Source organism: Bombina bombina, chromosome 3 (assembly GCF_027579735.1).
Source record: "Bombina bombina isolate aBomBom1 chromosome 3, aBomBom1.pri, whole genome shotgun sequence".
Lineage (NCBI taxonomy): Eukaryota > Metazoa > Chordata > Amphibia > Anura > Bombinatoridae > Bombina > Bombina bombina.
In genome coordinates, this window is record NC_069501.1 from 996,148,308 (window position 1) to 996,159,897 (window position 11,590).

Here is an 11,590-nt window from a genome sequence, read left to right on the forward strand (position 1 = left end):
TATTCTCATACAGCTCTGCTATGTATATATATTTTTCTTCTATAAAAATATACTGAATCATATATATATATATATATATATATACATATATATATACATATATATATATATATATATATATATATATATATATATATATATATATATATATATATATATATATATATATATATATATATATATATACACACACACACACACACATACACACAGTATATGTATATTACACACATACATACATACACAGTGTGACTCAACAAATCCATAAAGGTGTGGTAACTCAGGCTATTAAACAGATAATTCACTGCAGTATGTGAGTTTCTAGAAATAAATCTAAATATACAAGTAAATGCTCACATACACCATGAAAACAAAGAAAAACAAATATAATGTAGAGCTGTTTAAACAAAGATAAATTATTTGCTAAACCAAACACATGAATAATAAATTATTGACGGCAAATTCTTACATTTGAAATAGAGCTATTATTAACTCTATTTGATAAACTTGATAATCAAACGCTGCCACAGTAATAAAATAAATGCCATTTACATTAATTAGTCTAACTTATAACTAGGGTTGCCACCTTTTCTGAGGGGGAGGGAATACTGGCCTTGCTCATTAGCATAACTAATTATACAGCATAACGTAAAAACTAAAGCTGGTAAGACTGATTTTCAATGATCATCGATTTATAATTAGAGTCTAAGGCCCCAATTTATCAAAGGTCTTGCGGACCTGATCCGACACTGCGGATCAGGTCCGCAAGACCTCGCTAAATGCGGAGAGCAATACGCTCTCCGCATTTAACATTGCACCAGCAGCTCACAAGAGCTGCTGGTGCAACGCCGCCCCCTGCTGACTCACGGCCAATTGGCCGCCAGCAGGGCGGTGTCAATCAACCCGATCGTATTCGATCGGGTTGATTTCCGGCGATTCCTGTCCGCCTGCTCTGAGCAGGCGGACAGGGTTATGGAGCAGCGGTCTTTAGACCACTGCTTCATAAGTTGTGTTTCTGGCGAGTCTAAAGACTCGCCAGAAACACGGCCCTTCAAGCGCCATACGGAGCTTGATAAATGGGCCTGTCTGGGGTCGATTTATCAAGTGTCTGGCAGACATGATCCGCTGTAGCGATCATGTCCGCCAGACATCGATAAATGCTGACAGCATACGCTGTCAGCATTTATCATTGCACCAGCAGTTCTGGTGAACTGCTTTTGCAATGCCGCCCCCTGCAGATTCGCGGCCATTCGGCCGCTAGCAGGGGGTGTCAATCAACCCGATCGTATAAGATCGGGAGTATTGATGTCCGCAGCCTCAGAAGCAGCGGACAAGTTAAGGAACAGCGGTCTTAAGACCACTGCTTCTTAACTCCTGTAACCACCAAGCCTAAAGGCTTGTGCGGAAACAGGGGGTATACGGCCCCATTCGGACCATGATAAATTGGCCCTTACAAGACTCTCAGGAGACATTTCACCATGATAGCATCTTTATTTCTATATTTAATATTAATTTTTAACTTTCACCTGAACCTTAAAAATACTGGCCATGTCGGAAAAATACTGGCTGAGTGTCAACCCTACTCATAACACATTAAAAACACAAATAACCTACTTACCTTTAGCAACATGAGTCACTCAGTGCTGAAAATATAAAGCAGGCTCAGTGAGAGTCAGTAAATTTACTGAAGCCTGGCTTGTGCTTGCCAAATGAGGTTACCAATGCCATTAGCCTTTGGTTCTTGCCAAGCCATTCCCATCTAGGTTACATCACATCCAAATTGGCCGTCCATCATGTTTTTTTACCATTTTAGAACTTAATCCCATTTAATTAACATGCAATAGAATGCATTCTGAGTAAAAAGATGGATTTCAGACAACCTTGGATTATAATAATTTACATGTCTTGAAGACTTTTATTCAAAGGTCTATTATATTTGTAAAATCATAATATTACAATCAATAGTTATATTAATAATGACCCTTATTTAAAGGAAACTCAATATCACCAGCACTTAGAGCAGTGGTCTCAAAGTACAGCCCCCAGGGCCAAATGCGGCCCTCAAGATAGTTTCATATGGCCCTCCCTTGTTAAATAGGTAAATAATTACTTTGAGCTGTCATTTTTTTTTAGAGTTCTAAGAGGTGTAACTAGTTGATATTCTATATGGACACTCACAAGACAAATATAAAGACAAAGCATCAAGTGTAGACTCCTACCACACACTGCGTTGGGTAAATTTTACTTTTTACCTTGCTATACAGTTCGGAGATGATCACTTTACTTGGTACTCACAAGATAAACATACAACTGTGTATGTCTATTGTGGGCTACAACTTCCACTTTAGCACTACTACTTGGATACGTCACTTCCATTTCCTAGTATATCCAGTTTCTGAGCACTTACTCAGTTCAAGCGGCCCCCATGGGAGTAGAACAATTGGCCAGTGGCCCCCCAGATACTTTGAGTTTGATACCCCTGACTTAGAGTATGTAAAAAAATACCCAAACTCTGACCCCAGATTGCTCAACTCTGCCTCCAGACTAATTAAAGGGATAGTCTAGTCAAAATTAAACTTTCATGATTCAGATATGGCATGCAATTTTAAGCAACTTTCTAATTTACTCCTATTATCAATTTGCCTTAGTTCTCTTGCTATTTTTATTTGAAAAGCAGGAATCTAAGCTTAGGAGCCGGCCCATTTTTAGTTCTGCACCTGGGTAGTGCTTGCTGATTGGTGTCTAAATGTAGCCAAGAAGACGCTATTGAAAAAAAGGAGGAGTTCTGTAGCGGACGGCCAGGGGCACTCAGCTCGACATAAACTTGCTGCAAATCAAAGAACTTTCACCATGAATATTTTTATACGTCATGACTGAAAGTCCCCTTTATTTGTAGCACTGATAAATCCTAGCGGTTTAAAATCACTAGGATTTGCCATCATTTTAATTCATACTCTTTCACATGCAGCACAGTCTTAAACCATTGGTGTATTTAGTTTTTTGCATTGGGATATCTACTGCACCCCAAACCCTTCAACTCTAACAATTTCAGATAATATTTGCCTCACATATTTTTAGTTGGAGGCCAGGGGCCCAATGATAGCATCATACCGTACAACCATTCCAAATACATTGACTGCTTCCCCAGGCACAGGCCTACTTGGCCTAAGTCAGAATACGTCCCTGATTAAAACACTTTTCCATTGAGTCCACTAGAAGTATCAAAGTACAATATATCTCCCTACATTTCCTGGAGGTTTTCCTGGACATTCTTATGGTATTATTTGTTGAAGAGCATAGCTATGTCAGTTGTGTGCTTGTGCCTGAAGCACTAGATGGTAGATGTCTTACAAAAATGCAAAAGTGTTTGCACAATGTATAGCACTGTTAAAAACATTCTTACTAAACTGCTGCCAAATAGTGCTCTAGACACGTGAAAACACCTGAACTAAACTGGAAGAGTGTAATAAACTGTACACTATCTTAATGTTAAAAAACATTTTGGGTTTCATGTACCTTTAAGACACATGCACTGTACATGTGTGAGGCTACCACAGTATGCTCTCACATAAACTAGCTAAGTTTTGACAAAGTATACCAAGAGAAAATAAAAAGTAAGTTTGACAACAGAAATAAAATTAGAATGGTTTTTTTAACTTGTATGCTTTATCTGAACCATGAAAGTTTATATAGGACTTCCATGTCTGCTTATCTTTTAATTATATTAACCCCACCTTATAGATAGTCCTGCACGACATGCAAACTTGTTTCTTCAAATCATTACAGTGCAAAAAACATTTTTGTTCACTTATAAAACAGGGTGCAAAAGGCCTTTTTTTAGAAAAGTTATCTTTCTTTACACACTGCAATACACATAAGTAATGGTAACTTGTTTTCTTTCTTTTTATGGGGGGGGGGGGGGCTCAAGAGGTTTTGTTGCTAACTAATCATTTCCTATTTTGAATGGAACAGTTTTACATTCAGTAAACCCACAATGCAGTGCAGTGCTAAATAAACTTCTTCTATTTGGTCATTTCAAAAGAAAAGCAAAGCCTTATTCTTACACCATTCATGGAGCATTAGTGAAGACAAAAAGAAATCTTGCAAAAAATGTTTAATTATAGGAGCTTTAAAAAAGTAATGATAATAAAATGCTCGAGCACATAAAAACATTGTATTGCACTTTAAAACGGTGTGTTTAACCCCTTAAGGACCACAGCACTTCCATTTTCTGACTGTTTGGGACCAAGGCTATTTTTAAAATTTTGCAGTGTTTGTGTTTAGCTGTAATTTTCCTCTTACTCATTTACTGTACCAATGGACTTTCTAAAGATACCATTAATATCATCATATCTTATAATTTACTATAAAAAATATTATAAAATATGAGGAAAAAATTGAAAGAAACACACTTTTTCTAACTTTGACTACCAAAATCTGTTACTCATCTACAACCACCAAAAAACATCCATGCTAAATAGTTTCTAAATGTTGTCCTGAGTTTAGAAATACCCAATGTTAACATGTTCTTTGGCAAGTTATAGGGCAATAAGTACAAGTAGCACTTTGCTATTTCCAAACCACTTTTTTTCAAAATTAGCGATAGTTACATTGGAACACTGATAACTGTCAGGAATCCCTGAATATCCCTTGACATGTATATATTTTCTTTTAGAACACAACCCAAAGTATTGATCTAGGCCCATTTTGGTATATTTCATGCCACCATTTCACCTCCAAATGCGATCAAATAAAAAAAATCGTTCACTTTTTCACAAACTTTAGGTTTCTCATTGTAATTATTTACAAACAGCTTGTGCAATTATGGCACAAATGGTTGTAAATGCTTCTCTGGGATCCCCTTTGTTCAGAAATAGCAGACATAAATGGCTTTTGCGTTGCTTTTTGACAATTAGAAGGCCGCTAAATGCGCACCACACTTGTATTATGCCTAGCAGTTAAGGGGTTAATTAGGTAGCTTGTAGGGAGCTTGCAGGGTTAATTTTAGCTTTAGTGTAGAGATCAGCTTCCCATCTGAAACATCCCACCCGCTGATCCTTCCCAAACAGCTCTCTTCCCTCCCTCACCCCACAATTTTCCTCGCAATCTTAAAGTGAATGTAAATTTTGATGCTAAAGTCCCTGGTTTTTTAAATCTTTGATTAAAAACAGGGGCACTTTAATTCATCAAAATTTACATTTCACTCCTGTTGTGTCAAAAAAACGTACCTTTTAAACTTCACAACAGCTCCAGCTTCCTCCGGTCTCACAAGCCATTTCTGATGTCAGAAATGATTGATAGGTCATCCTCCAATCACAGCTTCCCCCCCTGGGGGATTCAGTGTCTGATTCACTGCTGTGTTTGGAGGAAGCCGGATGCCTCATTTTAGACCCAGGAAGAGGCTTTGAAACGGGTGGAGGAAGATGGAGCTGCTGTGAAGATTAAAAGGTAAGTTTTTTTTCACAACAGGAGTGAAATGAAAATTTTGATGAATTAAAGTGCCCCTGTTTTTTAATCTAAGTTTTAAACACCGGGCACTTTAGCATCAAAATTTACATTCACTTTAAGTACTGGCAGAAAGTCTGCCAGTACCAAAATAAAAAGGTATCTTTTTTTTTTTTTTTTAAACCATATTCTGCTGTGTAGGATCCCCCAACCTCCCTGATCCCCCCCCCCAAACAGCTCTCTAACCCTCCCCCTCTACCTTATTGTGCGCCATCTTGGGTACTGGCAGCTGTCTGCCAGTACCCAGTTTGCTATAAGTAAGTAGTGTAGCTGCCCCCCTCAATAGCCAACCCCCCACTTCCTCCCAAATCACTTAGATAACCCCTCTCTCATCTCTCCCACTTTACCCTCAGGTAACTAGATTTGTCCCATAGTGTAGAGTTCCCACCCGCTCCCACCCCTGCAGATCGTGCACCCGTGAGTCCCCTCGTGCGCGCCCCCGCATGTGATCCCGCCCCCTGCGATGGATTCCTCCCATTGATGGCCGCCCACCCGCCTCCCTGCAACGGCTCCCACCCACCAACGATCGTGGCCATCAATGTCCAAGTGACTCTCTCTGCATCGGATGGCTAAAAATTTTTATTACAGGATGCCTCAATATCGAGGCATCACTGCAATAACATGAAAGCGGCTGGAAGCGATCAGAATCGCTTCCACCGCTTGAAGACACCAACGACGTACAGGGTACAACCTTGGTCGTTAAGGACATTTTTTTGTAGGACGTACTCTGTACGTCGTTGGTCGTTAAGGGGTTAAAATGATGGTAAATCCTAGCGTATTGGAACAAATAAAGGGGACTTTATTTGTTTGCAGCGTTTGCCGCACTGAGCTACTCAGGCCGCCCACGGCAGAACACTATTTTTACTATTTGGCTGAGAGATGACGTTTGCACCTCTTAGCCAATAGCTGTGCAGGAAATCCAGCTTGGTGTCGTCTGGTGCCAGATTTCCCGCACGGCTATTGGCTAAGAGGTGGAAACTTCAGTTCTAAGCCAAATAGCGTTCTGATGTGGGCGGCCTGAGCAGCTCAGTGCAGTGCAAAAAAATAAAGGAGCTTTCAGCATGAAGTATTATCTAACTTGCTTCATTCTCTTCGTATTCTTTTGTTGAAAGAGCAGCAAAGCACTACTGGGAGCTAGTTAACACATTGGGCGATTCAATAACATGAGGCATATATGTGCAGCCACTAGTTAGCAACTCCTGAGCCTACCTAGGTATCCTTTTCAACAAGGGATACCAAGACAACTATACAAATTAGATAATAGAAGTAAATTGGAAAGTTGTTTAAAATTGCATGCTCTATCCGAATCACAAAAGACACAATTTGCGTTTCATGTCCCTTTAAAGTCCAATCCAGAGCCGCAATGTGAAACTAGTGGGTAGCTGATTATGAGAGAGAACTTACGTGCGTAGCCAGTGGCTACTAGCCACTAATAATGATTTGTGTCCAGCTTTGGAGCAGAAGCAGATCTAGTGCTACCTTTAACTATGTGTTTAATCTCTTTGGGGGGGGGGGGTTAAACACACAGGTGCCAGCAAACAATAGTGCAATAATAAACACATTAGACCATTTTATTATGGATCTTTTATTACCATCTAAAGAATATTTTGCTTGCTGCATCTGACAGAAGAAATTTTAAAATAATAAAGTTTTTGTTTGCTTTTTGAAAAACAGATGTAATGGGGGGAAAAGGGTCATTGTTTTCGTACTTGTAGGGTATGTCCCTGCTCACCAACAGAACTGCAGCACTTGTCCTTATCAGCCAGTGACAAATCTAGCCCTGGGGAAGTGTTGTGCATTTACTTTATGTTAGTGCTAAAATCTATTTAAACACAGTAAAGTCAACATAAAATGTTCATGTTTCAGAAAGAACAACTTCCTAGTTTACTTGTATTATCAAATATGCTTTATTGTCTTCGTATCCTAAATTGGTTGAGAAGCTTGTGCACGTGTCTTTAGCAGTCTATGGCAGCAAAGTTTACAACTATGTATAATGTTGCTATAAACATTGTTGCAAACACTGCTGCCATTGATTACTAAAACCATGTGCACGCTCCTGTGCTCACCTAAGATTTCTCTTTAGCAAAGGATACCAAGAGAACTAACCAAAACTGATAATAGGAGTAAATTGGAAAGTTGTTTAAAATGCCATGCTCTATCCAATCTACTTACTTTACTGTCCTTTTAAGGGGACCCTAAAATCGATATTTTGTATTTGTTTTGTACATAAAAATAATCCAGTTGCTGCATTTGCAGCCACACTGGTCATAGTCCCCCCGTATCCTTATCATATCAAGCAAGTAAACATCCAAGATAAGGGGTAAAATAATAATGCTAAAATGTTACTGTATGGAGCTGATTTAAGAATAACAATAAGCTCACCAAATTTTAGCAAATCAGTGTGATTAGATAACTCGACCTGGAGAGAATTGTCTCAGTAGAGAGTTGACTTCTTAAAGGGCCATTATAGTGGAACAATTACATGATCTAATTTGTTAGAAATTAGGGTAGCTTCACCCATCTTAGGAGCAAGCTTCATTTAGTTTAACAGCGTAAGGTTTAAAAAGAAAAACAAAAAACCTGCACCACCAAAGAGGACGGCAATGCAAGAAAGTTAAGTTTTGGGCACATAAATCAAGAAATCAATACTGAAAAAAATTATGCTAGAAGATAGATTAGATAGATAGATAGATAGATAGATAGATAGATAGATAGATAGATAGATAGATAGATATATCCAAAAACCATTGAGCACTGCCACTCAGTGGTCTTGAGTCAACTGTGTGTGACGTTTCATGATCAAAACATCCCTTTTTCAGACCTGTTTTGATCCCGAAACGTCACACAAGTCGTCACACACTAAAGACCAGTGAGTGCTTAAAGGGACACTGAACCCAAATTTTTTCTTTCATGATTCAGATAGATCATGCAATTTTAAGCAACTTTCTATTTTACTTCTCCTATTAATTTTCCTTTGTTCTCTTGATATCTTTATTTGAAAAAGAAGGCATCTAAGCTTTTTTTTTATTCAGAACTCTGGACAGCACTTTTTAATTGGTGGATGAATTTATCCACCAATCAGCAAGGACAACCCAGGTTGTTCACCAAAAATGGGCCGGCATCTAACCTTACATTCTTGCATTTCAAATAAAGATACCAAGAGAATGAAGAAAGTTTGATAATAGAAGTAAATTAGAAAGTTGCTTACAATTACATGCTCTATCTGAATCATGAAAGAAAGAAAATGGGTTCAGTGTCCCTTTAAATGGAAATAAAACAAGTTGGGAAAGAGACAAAATATAATAATATGTACATTTTTGGAGTTTTTGAAGTTATGAAGATTTTAAGTGAGAGCACCCTAGCGGTTAGTGAACTTTTTGTAAGAGTGCATATACACTGCAATTGGAGATATATATAACTACATAAACATGTATCCCTTCAGTTAAAAGGTGGTTACAAAATGTTGCACCGTAACACAGCATTGCACCTATTAATGCAGAAGCGTCAGAAAAAAATAATAATAAATAAAAAAGCAAGGCTAATCCAATACAAGATATAGAAGTGATGGCACATTGTACCCTCTCCCCTGCCAATATGTAGATAGTTACTATTTACACCAAAGGCTAAAATTCTGTGACACATCACAACCATTCAAAGCTAAAATAACATGCAAAGGTCGCATCTACATTAAAACACTGATATATTTGCATGCAGTAGTTTTATATACCTAAGTTTCCGTGTACAATTCTAGTGGCTGCTGACTGTCACGTCTTCTTGACACCCGACTGTGACTCTAGGACAGATACAAATATTTTTCCAGGATTCGTAGCGCTGATTTGACAAGTGACAAATCAATCAATCGAATGCCCGCCTCCAGCTCAGGCTAGGTTGGAAACACTAACAAAGAAAGATTTAAAAAAGGTGGACTCACTGGTAATGTCTCTAAATCAATCAGCCAGACGGTAGTAGATTAGTGAAAAGAGAGACATTTCCTCCTTTAATTGAATGGGGTGGAGCGAATGAAATGTTTCTACATTGAGACAAGCCTATTTCCCAGGTATTACGTCACGTAGATGGCTGGGCACCAAAACAGGGAGGGCGCACATTTAACACCTTGGTGTCTGTAAGAAAATGTATGCAGTGCCCTGTACGGTATAGATCAAACTTGATCAAAGCGAGTGACTATCAAATGAAATGTGATGTGAGGTTAACTTTCAGGAGGGAGAGAATATATTTAGTGCGTGGAAGTTTTCACTTACATCGGTAGTTCGATACATGATGGGACCCAATATTTTTTATTCCCGATTTAGATTCAGTGTGCAATTAAAAAATAATAATAAATAAATTAACCTAACAAATTTACTTCATTCTATTTCTAGGCTTTGTAGAAAAGCAGGTACGCTCAGGAGCGTGCGCCTGCCATGAAAACTATGGCAGGCTTGGCAGCAGTTTTGATAGAATTCTAACAATATTATGCATTAATGCCATCTAGTGTTCAAAAGCATTCTTGCAAAACTGATATAGTTATCCTGACATGCACACTACCCTAAGTATTCTCTTCAACAAAGAATATGATGAGATTGAATAAAGTAAATTTGATAGCATAAGTAAATTGGAAACTTTAAAAAAAAATGTATTCTCTATCTGAATCATGAAAGAAAAGAAAATGGATTTGAGAGCATGTAGCTGTGAATTCACACTGTGAGACAATGTGGCCTGCCCTATGTATTGTACAGAAGCTCCTCTCTTATTCTGAATCACCATGCAAAGTTAATGTTTTCATTAATTGGCAATATACTTAACCCTTGGCACCCATAACTTTCTCCTCAGCTTGTGGGGCAAATGGCATTTCTAAAGTTCAACCTTCCAACCCCAGGTTACTCTGCCCTGAGCATCGACGCAGAATGATTTTGAAATGTTTTATAATACAATATTTAAAAGACACCTACTATATCACTGTTTCCTGCTGTTGCTGCTGCAGTAAAAGTCTCCTTTACTACAGCTGCTGCTGCCACTCCTGCTCTGTGGTGGTCATAGGGCTGCCACCTAAGCCATATTTTCCTAGACACTTATGAGTTACACAAGCTGTAGGGTGTGCAGGGAGGAACATGCATTGTGCTGTCCAGGCTCACATTTGTATGCTGTCCAGCAGCACAATGCCCCTCTGCACACCCTGCAGCAGGTGTAACTCATAAGTGTCCAGGAAAACATGGCCAAGGTGGCAACCCTAGGTTGTTATCAGTCAATGCCAAGTTCAGGGTCGGACTGAGACCAAAAATAGACCTGGGCATTTTAAGGCAAAGAGCCCCCCCATATACACACACTCATATGCACACATACCACACATATACACACACTCATATGCACACATACCACACCACACATACACACACTCATATGCACACATACCACACCACACATACACCCGCATACACTCATATGCACACATACCACACATACACACACTCATATGCACATATACCACACCACACATACACCCGCATACACACACTCATATGCACACATACCACACATACACACACTCATATGCACACATACCACACATACACACACTCATATGCACAGATACCACACATACACACACTCATATGCACACATACCACACCACACATACACCCGCATACACACCACACCACACATACACCCGCATACACACACTCATATGCACACATACACTCATATGCACACATACCACACCACACATACACCCGCATACACACACTCATATGCACACATACCACACATAGACACACTCATATGCACACATACCACACCACACATACACCCGCATACACACACTCATATGCACACATACCACACATACACACACTCATATGCACACATACCACACATACACACACTCATATGCACACATACCACACCACACATACACCCGCATACACACCACACCACACATACACCCGCATACACACACTCATATGCACACATACACTCATATGCACACATACCACACCACACATACACCCGCATACACACACTCATATGCACACATACCACACATACACACACTCATATGCACACATACCACACATACACACACACC

At 39.1% G+C, this 11,590-nt stretch overlaps 1 protein-coding gene across 1 annotated transcript in view; it reads right to left on the bottom strand.

Annotated features, from left to right (window-relative positions):
- The window catches only part of LOC128654285 (signal transducer and activator of transcription 1-alpha/beta), a 507,532-nt gene extending 498,163 nt beyond the window's left edge, over window positions 1-9,369 (bottom strand). The window contains exon 1 of the mRNA XM_053708137.1: window positions 9,233-9,369. The gene's annotated coding sequence lies outside the window, so the exon portion shown is untranslated. The remainder of the gene's footprint in view (window positions 1-9,232) is intronic.
- Between the last annotated feature and the right edge of the window lie 2,221 nt (window positions 9,370-11,590).